Source organism: Nerophis lumbriciformis, linkage group LG03 (genome assembly GCF_033978685.3).
Source record: "Nerophis lumbriciformis linkage group LG03, RoL_Nlum_v2.1, whole genome shotgun sequence".
Taxonomy (NCBI): Eukaryota; Metazoa; Chordata; class Actinopteri; order Syngnathiformes; family Syngnathidae; genus Nerophis; species Nerophis lumbriciformis.
The window spans coordinates 70,724,169-70,741,978 of record NC_084550.2 but is presented as its reverse complement, the minus strand read 5'-3'; the positions used below and the strand labels follow the sequence as shown (position 1 = coordinate 70,741,978).

The 17,810-nt window shown below is 39.9% G+C and overlaps 1 protein-coding gene across 3 annotated transcripts in view; it reads right to left on the bottom strand.

The window, feature by feature from the left end:
* The window catches only part of pde1cb (phosphodiesterase 1C, calmodulin-dependent b), a 315,596-nt gene that overhangs the window by 31,153 nt on the left and 266,633 nt on the right, over positions 1-17,810 (bottom strand). The gene's annotated exons all lie outside the window — the stretch shown is intronic.

Sequence of the window (17,810 nt, the reverse complement as noted above, 5' to 3'; positions counted from 1 at the left end):
CAAAAACCAACCACTTTCATGTGGTATTGGACAGAAAGGAGGACTTTTTTTCTCCTCCATTCGAAAATGCGGACGTTATCATCACCACTGTCTGATTTCAATCAATGCAAGTCATCAGAATCAGGTAATACACCAACTTATATTCTTGTCTTCATGAAAGAAAGGAATCTATATGTGTTAAACATGCTTGTATTATCTTTAAACACTTTTAACTTATTAACAATATTAACTATATGTGTTAAACATGCTTGTATTATCTTTAAACACCTTTAACTTGTTAACAATATTAACTATATGTGTTAAACATGCTTGTATTATCTTTAAACACCTTTAAGTTGTTAACAATATTAACTATATGTGTTAAACATGCTTGTATTATCTTTAACCACCTTTAACTTGTTAACAATATTAACTATATGTGTTAAACATGCTTGTATTATCTTTAAACACCTTTAACTTGTTAACAATATTAACTATATGTGTTAAACATGCTTGTATTATCTTTAAACACCTTTAATGTATTAACAATATTAACTATATGTGTTAAACACGCTTGTATTATCTTTAAACACCTTTAACTTGTTAACAATATTAACTATATGTGTTAAACATGCTTGTATTATCTTTAAACACCTTTAACTTATTAACAATATTAACTATATGTGTTAAACATGCTTGTAGTATCTTTAACCACCTTTAAGTTGTTAACAATATTAACTATATGTGTTAAACATGCTTGTTTTATCTTTAACCACCTTTAAGTTGTTAACAATTTTAACTATTTGTGTTAAACATGCTTGTATTATTTTTAACCACCTTTAACTTGTTAACAATATTAACTATATGTGTTAAACATGCTGGCATTATCTTTAAACACCTTTAACTTGTTAACAATATTAACTATATGAGTTAAACATGCTTGTTTTATCTTTAATCACCTTTAAGTTGTTAACAATATTAACTATTTGTGTTAAACATGCTTGTATTATCTTTAAACACCTTTAACTTGTTAACAAAAACATGTATTTCATAAATAAGTAAATATAAATGATATATATGAATGAGGTAGATCCCCACCACTTGATCAATTGAAAAGTAGCTCGCCTGCAGAAAAAGTGTGAGCACCCCTGACCTATAGTGATCACAGAGACAGGTTGTTTTTGTGTTACTGTATATATTTGTTTTTCTGAAAAATCCCACTTAATATACTTTGGGTAACAACAGTCAATATTAAATTTTTTTTTTTTTTTTAGGGGAGTAACAGTCAATATTTATTTATGTTATTTAATTTTTTTCTTATAAAATAAAAGTGAGCTTTTGTTAAACCAAATATTGTGTTTTTTTTCCATATACCGTATTTTCCGCACCATAAGGCGCCCTGGGTTATAAGCCGCGCCTTCAATGAACGGCATATTTCAAAACTTTGTCCACCTATAAGCCGCCCCGTGTTGTAAGCCGCATCTAACTGCGCTAAAGGAATGTCAAAAAAACAGTCAGATAGGTCAGTCAAACTTTAATAATATATTAAAAACCAGCGTGATGTGGGCGCGCATGGAGTCGTATATCAACATGGACGGAGCTGCGTGAAAAAAGCCACCCGGCCTCTTCGCGTAAACTTACCTTAACCACTCGCTCATCTTTTCTTCATCCATCCATCCCTTCGAGTTAGCTTTTATGATGACGCCGGCTGGAAAGGTCTCTTTTGGCAAGGTCTTCCTTTTGAATATCACCATGGGTGGAAGTTTCTGGCCATTAGCATGGCAAGCTAGAACCACAGTGAAGGATGACTTCTCATTCCCTGTGGTGCGAATATTCACCGTACGTGCTCCCGTTGTATCCACAGTGCGGTTCACAGGAATATCAAAAGTCAGTGGAACCTCGTCCATGTTGATAATGTTCTCTGGCCGGATCTTTTTTTCAGCTATCTTGTTTTTACAATATGCACGGAAAGTAGCCAGCTTTTCTTGAAAGTCTTTAGGCAGTTGCTGTGAAATAGTAGTCCGTGTGCGGATGGAGAGATTGCGTCTTTTCATAAACCGGAAACCTGTCGCTTAGTAGGAGCCATTTTGTGGTCTTTACAGATGTAAACACACAAAGGAAATGAAACGTAATATCCGCGCGCTTCTTCTTCTTCTTCTACGGGGGCGGGTGGTTGCTTACAGTAGAAGAAGAAGCGCTTCCTCTTCTATGGGGGCGGGTGCTTACCTTGGCGGTTGTTTGCGTAGAAGAAGAAGCACTTCCTCTTCTACGGGGAAAAAAGATGGCGGCTGTTTACCGTAGTTGCGAGACCTAAACTTTATGAAAATGAATCTTAATATTAATCCATATATAAAGCGCACCGGGTTATAAGCCGCACTGTCAGCTTTTGAGTAAATTTGTGGTTTTTAGGTGCGGCTAATAGTGCGGAAAATACGGTACAACAACCTATCTGGATTCGATAAGAGAATCGATAAGGAATCGGTTCGATAAGAGGATTCGATAATGGGCTGGAACTCGATCATTTCTTATCAAACATCATCCCTAGCTCGAAAAGGATCCGACAAATACAAAGTAAAAATCTCTAGAAGAGGGGCAACAAAATGTGTCAGCATGGCATCGTCACTATGATGTCATCCCTGATTGTTTCCACCTGTTCCCCATCACCTTCATGTGTCTTATAAGCCCACACCTCACTTTGTTCTGTGCCAGATTGTCTCGTTGTCTCGTGCCTCTCTAGCTTCATGTCCAAGCCTTGAATATCTTCATCCTGAATTCCCTTGTTGATATTTTGAGTTTTCCTTTCCTCCTCCTCAGCAGAGTGATTTTGGGTTATTTAGTTTTGCAGCCAAAGTGGTGACTTTTCAGTTTTTTCTTACAATTTTTTTGAGTGACATTTTTTGTTAACTATTTTTTTTTAGATAAGAGACCGTGTAGAAGTTTTATAGCCATTTGTGGAGAGGCGGGGCCGGCAGTCCTGCAGCGAAGGCAGGGCACACCGGAGCCCGCTCTAAGATGGCGGCGAGGAGGCGTGGACGGCGAGCGAGCAGCGAGGCGGGGCGCCGCAAACAGTATCAGGTGCGTGGATCGCCCAGCTGGGCACAATCAAAGAATCCTCTTGAACTGTACAAAAGGGCGGCAGCCGTGGACGTGAGGGCGAGAGGCGGAGAGACGAGAAGGAGCCAGAAGGAAGCTGATGCAGAGCGAAAGTGTCATGTCTGTGTAATCATGTTTTGTTTTGTTTAGTTATTGGACTCTTTAGTTTCTGGCTTTTCACTCCCTTGTCTTGTTCCCATTAGTTTCACCTGTTCCACGTTTGGACTCATTGTGCACTCTTGTTTGTCACCATAGCAACCCATTAGTTTTCACCTGCCCTCACGACTCACGCACCTGTCTTTAATCATGTCACTATTATTTAAACCCATTGTTGCCAGGAAGTCTCCCTGGCGACATCATACCCCTGACTCTCTGCTTCACACTTTGTTTACCTCTGCGCACTTCATGCCCTGTCCAAGTAAGTTTTTCTTTATTAATGCCACAGTTAGTGTTTTTGTTTCATTGTTCATAGTTTCTGCCTTTGTGCAAGTTTTGTGTTTATAGCCAAGTTTTGTACCTCCACTGTGAGCGCCTTTTGTTTGTTTCTTTTTTTTTAGTGTTAAAATTAAATATGTCTTCACCTTCACGCCATGTCTGGTCCAAATGTTCACTTGCACCACGGGAGAACAAACCACGCCATAGTCCAAGTCCTGACAGAAAGAGACTGAGACGACGACGCTTGAAACTGAAAAGCTGGAGCGGAGGAGCGAGCGGCAGACGGAAAGGCTGAAAAGCGACCCGGCAAGAGACGCATTCTTTGAAATAAAGAAGTCTAAACCTGCTCGCCAACAATGTCATTCCTTGGTGGTCCTTGGAAGCTGCATGACAGCGAGCGACTGTCACACTATTGTTTCTCCCTCCTTTTGGAACATTTTTTCTTTATGATACATTTCCTAGATGATATCCTGCGCCAGGTATAGTTCGTTATTGTTTTTGTGTTTCCTCCTTTCCTTTTGTTCCTTTTTGTGGAACCTTTTTCTGCCGACTAGTCAGGTTATAGCCTATGTTGTATTGCCCTGACTCTGGAGGTGAAAAGAAGCTTTCAAAATAAAAGCCTGCCGGATTGTTCCCTACTGTCGGAGGCAGATATTTACATACATCCGAATTTAAGTGTTACTTCTTTTTATTTCATAATCATATTACAAAACAGATAGTGTTTTTCTTCCAATTGTGGTCTTTTGGTTGTCTGCAAAACTGTGTGCTTAACCTTGAATGAGGAATGTTAGAAAGAGAGATAATGGGCATTTGTTTTGGCTAGAGAGAGAGGACTGCCAGGGACTTAAAAGAGGAGAAGGGTTTTGGTCGGGGGACAGACGATCTTAGGGGTGCAATTGAAATTAAATAAGCAAAGGCGGACCACAGGAGGTGCATAGAGTCCCATCTGTCCAGCAAAAACTCACGGGAGGTGTGGCGGGGCATTCATGACATCACGAACTTCAGAGGCTGCAACATCACAACTGCGGATCAGAGTGCGACACTGGCAGAGGAGCTTAACTGTTTCTTTGCCCGTTTCGAAACCCCCCAGCGACACTCATCTGCTCCAGCCCTGCCCCCGCCCCCACCGGGCTCCGGCGCCACTCCACTCACTGTACAGGAGCACAGTGTCAGACGAGTGCTCCTGGCTGTGAACCCCAGGAAGGCTACCGGACCAGACGGAGTACCTGGAAAGGTGCTCAGGACGTGCGCCCACCAGCTCGCTCCCCCCCTCACCAGGATCTTCAACCTCTCCCTGGCTCAGGCAGTCATCCCATCCTGCCTGAAGTCATCTACAATAATCCCGGTGCCGAAGAAGTCTCCCATCACCAGCCTGAATGATTACCGACCAGTGGCCCTCACTCCGGTAATCATGAAGTGCTTCGAGCGACTTGTTCTCCAGCACATCAAGGACCATATCCCTCCAGACTTCGACCCCCACCAGTTCGCATACCGGGCGAACAGGTCCACAGAGGACGCCATCGCTGTTGCTCTCCACTCTGCTCTGAACCACCTGGAGCAGCAGCAGAGCTACGTCCGGATGCTCTCTGTGGACTATAGCTCTGCCTTCAATACAATAATCCCGGACAGACTCTGCAATAAACTGGACACTCTTGGCCTCCCCCCTCTCACAAACGCCTGGATAAGGGACTTCCTAACGGACCGACCCCAGAATGTGAGACTTGGCCCGCACCTCTCATCCTCCCGCACGCTGAGCATCGGCTCCCCACAGGGCTGTGTGCTGAGCCCCCTCCTCTACTGCCTTTACACTCATGACTGCAGTCCGGCCCACAGTGACAACCTTACCGTCAAGTTCGCCGACGATACCACAGTGGTCGGGCTCATCTCCAAGGGTGACGAGGCTGCCTACAGAGAGGAGGTCCTGAAGCTGACGGCCTGGTCTTCGGAGAACAACCTCGCTCTCAACACCAGCAAGACCAGAGAGATCATCGTCGACTTCAGGAGGAGCAGCACCGACCCTGCCCCCCTCTACATCAACGGCGAGCGTGTAGAGAGGGTCCACACCTTCAGGTACCTTGGAGTCCACATCTCTAATGACTTCTCCTGGACAGTCAACACCACATCAATCATCAAGAAGGCTCAGCAGCGGCTACACTTCCTTAGAGTCCTCGGGAAGTACAACCTGAAGCCTGACCTGCTGCTGACCTTCTACCGCTCGTCCATCGAGAGCCTGCTGACCTACTGTATTACGGTATGGTACGGCAGCTGCACTGCAGCAGACAGGGAGAGGCTGCAAAGAGTGGTCAAGACGGCTCAGAAGATCATCGGCCGCCCTCTCCCCTCTCTGACGGACATCTACACCTCCCGCTGCCTCAACAGAGCCAGTGCCATCATCAAGGACAGCACCCACCCTGGCTCTGACCTGTTCCACCTGCTGCCCTCTGGGAAGCGCTACAGGTGCATTAAAACCAAAACAAACAGGCTAAAGAACAGCTTCTTCCCCAGGGCCATAACCATCCTGAACGGACTGCCCCATTGTCCCTCATAACTGCCTTCTCTTCGGTGCAATAACCCATTCCACCAACCACCCTGTTTTTGTTTTTGTTTTTTTCATGTATATATTCATTTCACACCATATTCATTGCACTTCTACATTTTTTATATTTTTATATATTTGCACATTGTTTTTCTAGCATGCACACATCGCACTGTATGGAATGGCCTCAATCTCGTTACCTTGCGTGATGACAATAAAGCTGATTCTGATTCTGATTCTGATTCTGATTCTGAATGTTCTATGCTGGACTGGTCTCAATGTATATATGCAAAGCTTTGCAAATATATTACAAAATACCTATTCTGTCTCTGGTGGTTTTCCTACTCAGCTTTAAGTGTCGTAAAGAGCTTGGGAGCGACTTGTGACTTGAATTCCCTGGGAGGAACAACTGGTCCAAAACGCAACACTACTTTGCATCTGAGTCCTGTTTTTGACCGAGCCTGACAGGCGTCAGACAACATTACACCGTCAGAATGTTCCGAAAAGTAAATGGCGCCTCAGTGATTGTGTGGCACACTCACTACCTGTACTGACACCATGTTGCTGTTTATAGCCCTTAATCACAAGCCCTTTTGAGACACTTGTGATTAAGGGCTATATAAATCAACTTTGATTTAGTAGGCTAGACTACTGCAACGCACTTCTTGTCGGGATCCCCAGCAAGAACATCCGGAAGCTGCAATACATAGAGAATAGTGCTGCTAGGATCCTGATGAGAGTGCGGAAATATGACCACATCACACCAACTCTCAAATCCCTTCAATGGCTTCCTGTTCCATTCAGGATTGAATTCAAAGTCTCCCTACTAACCCACCAGTGCCTCCATGGAAATGCCCCCCTCTACCTCAAAGAACTACTCACCCCCAAATCCTCCACACCCTACCTCCGCTCCCAGTCTGTGGAACGCTCTCCCTGACCACCTGAGGGCACCACAGACTGTGGATGCTTTTACAAAAGGCTTAAAAACCCTTCTTTTTAAAAAAAAAAGGCTTTTTTTTTTTTTTTTAGATATATGCATACCAGTTTTAGCTATTTGGCTGTTCTAGTTTTTATTTTTATTTTTTATTATCTTTTTTTATTTTATTTTATTTTTTTAATATACTGTAGCACTTTGAGGTTTTACTCAATGTAAATGTCATGACTTGGTCCTGGGTGTTAGCTTTTCCGGGATGCAACGGAAAGTTGGCTCGGGCGAGACGGGAATGTAAGTACATTTTTATTTAAAGACTATAACTACAAAAAAAAGGAAGTAAACAAAAGGTGGAGAACAACCTATGAAACCAAATACTTGCACAAAGGCAAAAACTATGAACAACAAAAAACACTAACTGTGGCAATAATAAACAAAACTCACTTGGCATGGACAAAAAGGAGCAACGTGAACGATGGACATGAAAAAATAGCAGCAAGGGTCTTAAGGCTGTGTGGAGAGTGTGCAGAAGCATACATGTGGAGATGTCGTCAGAACGACAAACTGAAAACAATGAACTTAAATACTATAGACATGATTAACGAAAACAGGCGCGTGACTCAAAATGTGAAACAGGTGCGTGACGTGACAGGTGAAAACTAATGGTTGCTATGGTGACAAAACAAAAGTGCACAGAAAGTCCAAAAACCAAAACGAACATGACCAAAACAAAAACATGATCACACAGACATGACAGTAAAGTGCTTTTTTACAAATAAAATCTATTATTATTATTGATTGTTTGATTGATATACAAAGTGCTGGACTAAAAAGTCACTACATTTAACCTGATCAGGTTTTAGGAGATCACCTGCACCACGCCTACAAATCCTGCAGTACACACCAGGTTCTACATTGAACACTATTTAGTACTTGTTATTTGGATGTCAGCAGACCAGACCTGAGGTGTATATGTGAGACAGCTTTGTTTTGTTTTTATTGGCTGACAATTTGCCATGCAGGTTGGATGCATGTTGACTTTCCAAATGGTCCTCCAAAGCATTTTGACTACAGTACAAACCCACAAATGTCAATGGCTCGTTCTACTTTTGAAACATTTAATTAGCAAATGTATGGAACATGATGTGTGGATCTTTTCACTTCATCAGGCTTAAAGGTCACCTGAGTAGTCAGCTGATTACATTGGAATCCTATCAGGCTTAATGAAGACAAGCAGACACACACACACACACACACACACACACACACACACACACACACACACACACACACACACACACACACACACACACACACACACACACACACACACACACACACACACACACAAGGTCAAACCAGACAAGCTCACATTTTCTCTCCTCCCATAGCTCTACAGTATATGGAATTACATTACAGTCCATTCAGCAACACAACATCATGCATGCTGCAATCTCTAATGTGTGTGTGTGTGTGTGTGTGTGTGTTTCTGTGGGTCTGTGTGTGTGTGTCTCTGTGTGTCTGTATGTCTGTGTGTGTCTGTATGTCTGTGTGTGTGTGTGTATGTGTGTCTGTCTGTGTGTGTGTGTGTGTGTGTGTGTGTGTGTGTGTGTGTGTGTGTGTGTGTGTGTGTGTGTGTGTGTGTGTGTGTGTGTGTGTGTGTGTGTCTGTGTGTGGGTGTGTCTGTGTGTGTGTGTGGGTGTGTCTGTGGTGCGTGTGTGTGCGTGGGTGTGTCTGTGTGTGTGTCTGTATGTCTGTGTGTGTGTCGTATGTGGGTGTGTGTGGGTGTGTGTGTGTATTTGTGTGTGTGTGTCTGTGTGGTGTGTGTGTGTGTGTGTGTGCGTGGGTGTGTCTGTCTGTGTGTGTGTGGGTGTGGGTGTGTCTGTGTGTGTGTGTGTGTGTGTGTGTGTGTGTCTGTATGTCTGTGTGTGTGTCAATATGTGGGTGTGTGTGTTTGTGTGTGTGTTTTTGTGGTTCTGTGTGTCTGAGTGTGTGTCTGTGTGTGTCTGTAAGTCTGTGTGTGTGTGTCTGTCTGTGTGTGTGTGTCTGTCTGTGTGTGTGTGTGTCTGTCTGTGTGTGTCTGTCTGTGTGTGTTTTTGTGGTTCTGTGTGTCTGTGTGGTGTGTGTGTGTGTGTGCGTGGGTGTGTCTGTCTGTGTGTGTGTGTGTGGGTGTGTCTGTCTGTGTGTGTCTGTCTGTGTGTGTTTTTGTGGTTCTGTGTGTCTGTGTGGTGTGTGTGTGTGTGTGCGTGTGTGTGTCTGTCTGTGTGTGTGTGTGTGTGTCTGTCTGTCTGTGTGTGTCTGTCTGTGTGTGTTTTTGTGGTTCTGTGTGTCTGTGTGGTGTGTGTGTGTGTGTGTGCGTGGGTGTGTCTGTCTGTGTGTGTGTGTGTGTGTGTGTGTGTGTGTGTGTCTGTGTGTGTGTGTGTGTGTGTGTGTGTGTGTGTGTGTGTGTGTGTGTGTGTGTGTGTGTGTGTGTGTGTGTGTGTGTCTGTATGTCTGTGTGTGTGTCGGTATGTGGGTGTGTGTGGGTGTCTGTGTGTGTTTGTGTGTGTGTTTTTGTGGTTCTGTGTGTCTGAGTGTGTGTCTGTATGTCTCTGTGTGTGTCTGTAAGTCTGTGTGTGTGTGTCTGTCTGTGTGTGTCTGTCTGTGTGTGTGTGTGTGTGTGTGTGTGTGTGGTGTGTCTCTGTGTGGTGTGTGTGTCTGTGTGTGTGTCTGTGTGGTGTGTGCGTGGGTGTGTGTGGGTGTGTCTGTGTGTGTGTGTGTGCGTGAGTGTGTCTGTGTGTGTCTGTATGTCTGTGTGTGTGTGTCGGTATGTGGGTGTCTGTGTTTGTGTGTGTGTTTTTGTGGTTCTGTGTGTCTCTGTGTGTGTGTGTGTCTGTATGTCTGTGTGTGTGTGTGTGTGTGTGTGTCTGTGTGTGTGTGTGTGTGTCTGTGTGTGTGTGTGTCTGTCTGTCTGTGTGTGTCTGTGTGTGTGTGGTGTGTGTGTGTGGTGTGTGTGTGTGTGTGTGTGTGTGTGTGTGTGTGTGTGTGTGTGTGTGTCTGTGTGTGGGTGTGTCTGTGTGTGTGTGTGCGTGGGTCTGTCTGTGTGTGTGTGTGTGTGTGTGTGTGTGTGTGTGTGTGTGTGTGTGTGTGTGTGTGTGTGTGTGTGTGTGTGTGTGTGTGTGTGTTGGTATGTGGGTGTGTGTGGGTGTCTGTGTCTGTGTGGGTGTTTTTGTGGTTCTGTGTGTCTCTGTATGTCTGTGTATGTGTGTCTGTGGTTCTGTGTGTCTGTATGTCTGTGTATGTGTGTCTGTTTGTGTGTGTCTCTGTGTGTGTCTGTCTGTGTGTGTGTCTCTGTGTGTGTGTGTGTGTCTGTGTGTGTGTGTGGTGTGTCTGTGTGTGTGTGTGGTGTGTGTGTGTGTGCGTGGGTGTGTGTGTGTGTGTGTCTGTGTGTGTGTGTGGTGTGTGTGTCTGTGTGCGTGTGTGTGTGTGTCTGTATGTGTGTCGGTATGTGGGTGTGTGTGGGTGTCTGTATGTGTGTTTTTATGGTTCTGTGTGTCTGTGTCTGTATGTCTCTGTGTGTTTGTCTGTGTGTGTGTGTGTGTGTGTGTGTGTGTGTGTGTGTGTGTGTGTGTGTGTGTGTGTGTGTGTGTGTGTGTGTGTGTGTGTGTGTGTGTGTGTGTGTGTGAGCATGATACAATGGTGGAAAGATACCATCCAGTCATCAGTGTTGTGGTGTTGTGTTCACACATCATGTGAAGTCCAGAGTTGATTCCTAAACAGGATGTTGTTGTTCCTAAACAGGATGTTGTTGTTCCTAAACAGGATGTTGTTGTTCCTAAACAGGATGTTGTTGTTCCTAAACAGGATGTTGTTGTTCCTAAACAGGATGTTGTTGTTCCTAAACAGGATGTTGTTGTTCCTAAACAGGATGTTGTTGTTCCTAAACAGGATGTTGTTGTTCCTAAACAGGATGTTGTTGTTCCTAAACAGGATGTTGTTGTTCCTAAACAGGATGTTGTTGTTCCTAAACAGGATGTTGTTGTTGTTGTTGTTGTTCATCTCCTATTTGTGCTTTCAGGGCACTTCAGAAAAGAACACTTTGAAGGTCAACAGGTTGCCCTTGAGCCTTCTTTATTGTATCATCATCATGCTGGCTACACACGCATGAAGGACTGATGGATGAAAGATGGTTTGCTTGGTCAGCACAATGCAGAGCACAAGAAAGGACATAGTAGAAGGTCACATGGAAGATCATCAGTGACCAGGAATCAATACCTCGCTCTTTAAATGACAACACATGTCTCTTTAAATGACAACACATGTCTCTTTAAATGACAACACATGTCTCTTTAAATGACAACACATGTCTCTTTACATGACAACACATGTCTCTTTAAATGACAACACATGTCTCTTTAAATGACAACACATGTCTCTTTACATGACAACACATGTCTCTTTAAATGACAACACATGTCTCTTTAAATGACAACACATGTCTCTTTAAATGACAACACATGTCTCTTTAAATGACAACACATGTCTCTTTAAATGACAACACATGTCTCTTTAAATGACAACACATGTCTCTTTAAATGACAACACATGTCTCTTTACATGACAACACATGTCTCTTTAAATGACAACACATGTCTCTTTAAATGACAACACATGTCTCTTTAAATGACAACACATGTCTCTTTAAATGACAACACATGTCTCTTTAAATGACAACACATGTCTCTTTAAATGACAACACATGTCTCTTTAAATGACAACACATGTCTCTTTACATGACAACACATGTCTCTTTAAATGACAACACATGTCTCTTTACATGACAACACATGTCTCTTTACATGACAACACATGTCTCTTTAAATGACAACACATGTCTCTTTAAATGACAACACATGTCTCTTTAAATGACAACACATGTCTCTTTACATGACAACACATGTCTCTTTACATGACAACACATGTCTCTTTAAATGACAACACATGTCTCTTTAAATGACAACACATGTCTCTTTAAATGACAACACATGTCTCTTTACATGACAACACATGTCTCTTTACATGACAACACATGTCTCTTTAAATGACAACACATGTCTCTTTAAATGACAACACATGTCTCTTTACATGACAACACATGTCTCTTTAAATGACAACACATGTCTCTTTACATGACAACACATGTCTCTTTACATGACAACACATGTCTCTTTAAATGACAACACATGTCTCTTTAAATGACAACACATGTCTCTTTACATGACAACACATGTCTCTTTAAATGACAACACATGTCTCTTTAAATGACAACACATGTCTCTTTAAATGACAACACATGTCTCTTTACATGACAACACATGTCTCTTTAAATGACAACACATGTCTCTTTACATGACAACACATGTCTCTTTACATGACAACACATGTCTCTTTAAATGACAACACATGTCTCTTTAAATGACAACACATGTCTCTTTAAATGACAACACATGTCTCTTTACATGACAACACATGTCTCTTTACATGACAACACATGTCTCTTTACATGACAACACATGTCTCTTTAAATGACAACACATGTCTCTTTAAATGACAACACATGTCTCTTTAAATGACAACACATGTCTCTTTACATGACAACACATGTCTCTTTAAATGACAACACATGTCTCTTTACATGACAACACATGTCTCTTTAAATGACAACACATGTCTCTTTAAATGACAACACATGTCTCTTTAAATGACAACACATGTCTCTTTAAATGACAACACATGTCTCTTTAAATGACAACACATGTCTCTTTACATGACAACACATGTCTCTTTAAATGACAACACATGTCTCTTTACATGACAACACATGTCTCTTTACATGACAACACATGTCTCTTTACATGACAACACATGTCTCTTTAAATGACAACACATGTCTCTTTAAATGACAACACATGTCTCTTTACATGACAACACATGTCTCTTTACATGACAACACATGTCTCTTTAAATGACAACACATGTCTCTTTAAATGACAACACATGTCTCTTTAAATGACAACACATGTCTCTTTAAATGACAACACATGTCTCTTTAAATGACAACACATGTCTCTTTACATGACAACACATGTCTCTTTAAATGACAACACATGTCTCTTTACATGACAACACATGTCTCTTTACATGACAACACATGTCTCTTTACATGACAACACATGTCTCTTTAAATGACAACACATGTCTCTTTAAATGACAACACATGTCTCTTTAAATGACAACACATGTCTCTTTAAATGACAACACATGTCTCTTTAAATGACAACACATGTCTCTTTACATGACAACACATGTCTCTTTAAATGACAACACATGTCTCTTTAAATGACAACACATGTCTCTTTACATGACAACACATGTCTCTTTAAATGACAACACATGTCTCTTTAAATGACAACACATGTCTCTTTAAATGACAACACATGTCTCTTTACATGACAACACATGTCTCTTTAAATGACAACACATGTCTCTTTAAATGACAACACATGTCTCTTTAAATGACAACACATGTCTCTTTAAATGACAACACATGTCTCTTTAAATGACAACACATGTCTCTTTACATGACAACACATGTCTCTTTAAATGACAACACATGTCTCTTTAAATGACAACACATGTCTCTTTACATGACAACACATGTCTCTTTAAATGACAACACATGTCTCTTTAAATGACAACACATGTCTCTTTACATGACAACACATGTCTCTTTAAATGACAACACATGTCTCTTTAAATGACAACACATGTCTCTTTAAATGACAACACATGTCTCTTTACATGACAACACATGTCTCTTTAAATGACAACACATGTCTCTTTAAATGACAACACATGTCTCTTTAAATGACAACACATGTCTCTTTAAATGACAACACATGTCTCTTTAAATGACAACACATGTCTCTTTACATGACAACACATGTCTCTTTAAATGACAACACATGTCTCTTTAAATGACAACACATGTCTCTTTAAATGACAACACATGTCTCTTTAAATGACAACACATGTCTCTTTAAATGACAACACATGTCTCTTTACATGACAACACATGTCTCTTTAAATGACAACACATGTCTCTTTAAATGACAACACATGTCTCTTTAAATGACAACACATGTCTCTTTAAATGACAACACATGTCTCTTTAAATGACAACACATGTCTCTTTACATGACAACACATGTCTCTTTAAATGACAACACATGTCTCTTTAAATGACAACACATGTCTCTTTACATGACAACACATGTCTCTTTAAATGACAACACATGTCTCTTTAAATGACAACACATGTCTCTTTAAATGACAACACATGTCTCTTTAAATGACAACACATGTCTCTTTACATGACAACACATGTCTCTTTACATGACAACACATGTCTCTTTAAATGACAACACATGTCTCTTTAAATGACAACACATGTCTCTTTAAATGACAACACATGTCTCTTTAAATGACAACACATGTCTCTTTAAATGACAACACATGTCTCTTTACATGACAACACATGTCTCTTTACATGACAACACATGTCTCTTTAAATGACAACACATGTCTCTTTAAATGACAACACATGTCTCTTTACATGACAACACAAGTCTCTTTAAATGACAACACATGTCTCTTTACATGACAACACATGTCTCTTTAAATGACAACACATGTCTCTTTACATGACAACACATGTCTCTTTAAATGACAACACATGTCTCTTTAAATGACAACACATGTCTCTTTACATGACAACACATGTCTCTTTAAATGACAACACATGTCTCTTTAAATGACAACACATGTCTCTTTAAATGACAACACATGTCTCTTTAAATGACAACACATGTCTCTTTAAATGACAACACATGTCTCTTTACATGACAACACATGTCTCTTTAAATGACAACACATGTCTCTTTAAATGACAACACATGTCTCTTTAAATGACAACACATGTCTCTTTAAATGACAACACATGTCTCTTTACATGACAACACATGTCTCTTTAAATGACAACACATGTCTCTTTAAATGACAACACATGTCTCTTTAAATGACAACACATGTCTCTTTACATGACAACACATGTCTCTTTAAATGACAACACATGTCTCTTTAAATGACAACACATGTCTCTTTAAATGACAACACATGTCTCTTTAAATGACAACACATGTCTCTTTACATGACAACACATGTCTCTTTAAATGACAACACATGTCTCTTTAAATGACAACACATGTCTCTTTAAATGACAACACATGTCTCTTTAAATGACAACACATGTCTCTTTAAATGACAACACATGTCTCTTTAAATGACAACACATGTCTCTTTACATGACAACACATGTCTCTTTAAATGACAACACATGTCTCTTTAAATGACAACACATGTCTCTTTACATGACAACACATGTCTCTTTAAATGACAACACATGTCTCTTTACATGACAACACATGTCTCTTTACATGACAACACATGTCTCTTTACATGACAACACATGTCTCTTTACATGACAACACATGTCTCTTTAAATGACAACACATGTCTCTTTAAATGACAACACATGTCTCTTTAAATGACAACACATGTCTCTTTAAATGACAACACATGTCTCTTTAAATGACAACACATGTCTCTTTAAATGACAACACATGTCTCTTTAAATGACAACACATGTCTCTTTAAATGACAACACATGTCTCTTTAAATGACAACACATGTCTCTTTAAATGACAACACATGTCTCTTTAAATGACAACACATGTCTCTTTACATGACAACACATGTCTCTTTAAATGACAACACATGTCTCTTTAAATGACAACACATGTCTCTTTAAATGACAACACATGTCTCTTTAAATGACAACACATGTCTCTTTACATGACAACACATGTCTCTTTAAATGACAACACATGTCTCTTTAAATGACAACACATGTCTCTTTAAATGACAACACATGTCTCTTTACATGACAACACATGTCTCTTTAAATGACAACACATGTCTCTTTAAATGACAACACATGTCTCTTTAAATGACAACACATGTCTCTTTAAATGACAACACATGTCTCTTTAAATGACAACACATGTCTCTTTACATGACAACACATGTCTCTTTAAATGACAACACATGTCTCTTTAAATGACAACACATGTCTCTTTAAATGACAACACATGTCTCTTTACATGACAACACATGTCTCTTTAAATGACAACACATGTCTCTTTAAATGACAACACATGTCTCTTTAAATGACAACACATGTCTCTTTAAATGACAACACATGTCTCTTTACATGACAACACATGTCTCTTTAAATGACAACACATGTCTCTTTAAATGACAACACATGTCTCTTTACATGACAACACATGTCTCTTTAAATGACAACACATGTCTCTTTAAATGACAACACATGTCTCTTTAAATGACAACACATGTCTCTTTAAATGACAACACATGTCTCTTTAAATGACAACACATGTCTCTTTAAATGACAACACATGTCTCTTTACATGACAACACATGTCTCTTTAAATGACAACACATGTCTCTTTAAATGACAACACATGTCTCTTTAAATGACAACACATGTCTCTTTAAATGACAACACATGTCTCTTTAAATGACAACACATGTCTCTTTAAATGACAACACATGTCTCTTTACATGACAACACATGTCTCTTTACATGACAACACATGTCTCTTTAAATGACAACACATGTCTCTTTAAATGACAACACATGTCTCTTTAAATGACAACACATGTCTCTTTAAATGACAACACATGTCTCTTTACATGACAACACATGTCTCTTTAAATGACAACACATGTCTCTTTAAATGACAACACATGTCTCTTTAAATGACAACACATGTCTCTTTAAATGACAACACATGTCTCTTTAAATGACAACACATGTCTCTTTAAATGACAACACATGTCTCTTTAAATGACAACACATGTCTCTTTAAATGACAACACATGTCTCTTTAAATGACAACACATGTCTCTTTACATGACAACACATGTCTCTTTAAATGACAACACAACATCCAGCATTGATTGCATCATCAAGGAGACACGCCAACAAACCAGGAGAACACGTGTCTCTTCTTCTTTGTCATACCTGACATTGTTGTCTGTTTGAATAGTATCATTTCATCAAGACTAGTATCATTTGATCAAGACTAGTATCATTTCATCAAGTATCATTTCATCAAGACTAGTGTCATTTGATCAAGTATCATTTGATCAAGACTAGTATCATTTGATCAAGTATCATTTGATCAAGACTAGTATCATTTCATCAAGACTAGTATCATTTGAACAAGACTAGTATCATTTGATCAAGACTAGTATCATTTCATCAAGTATCATTTCATCAAGACTAGTATCATTTGAACAAGACTAGTATCATTTGAACAAGACTAGTATCATTTGATCAAGACTAGTAGTATCATTTGATCAAGACTAGTATCATTTGATCAAGACTAGTATCATTTGATCAAGACTAGTATCATTTCATCAAGTATCATTTGATCAAGACTAGTATCATTTGATCGAGACTAGTATCATTTCATCAAGACTAGTATAATTTGATCAAGTATCATTTGATCAAAACTAGTATCATTTCATCAAGACTGGTATCATTTCATCAAGACTAGTATCATTTGATCAAGTATCATTTGATCAAAACTAGTATCATTTCATCAAGACTAGTATCATTTGATCAAGACTAGTATCATTTCATCAAGT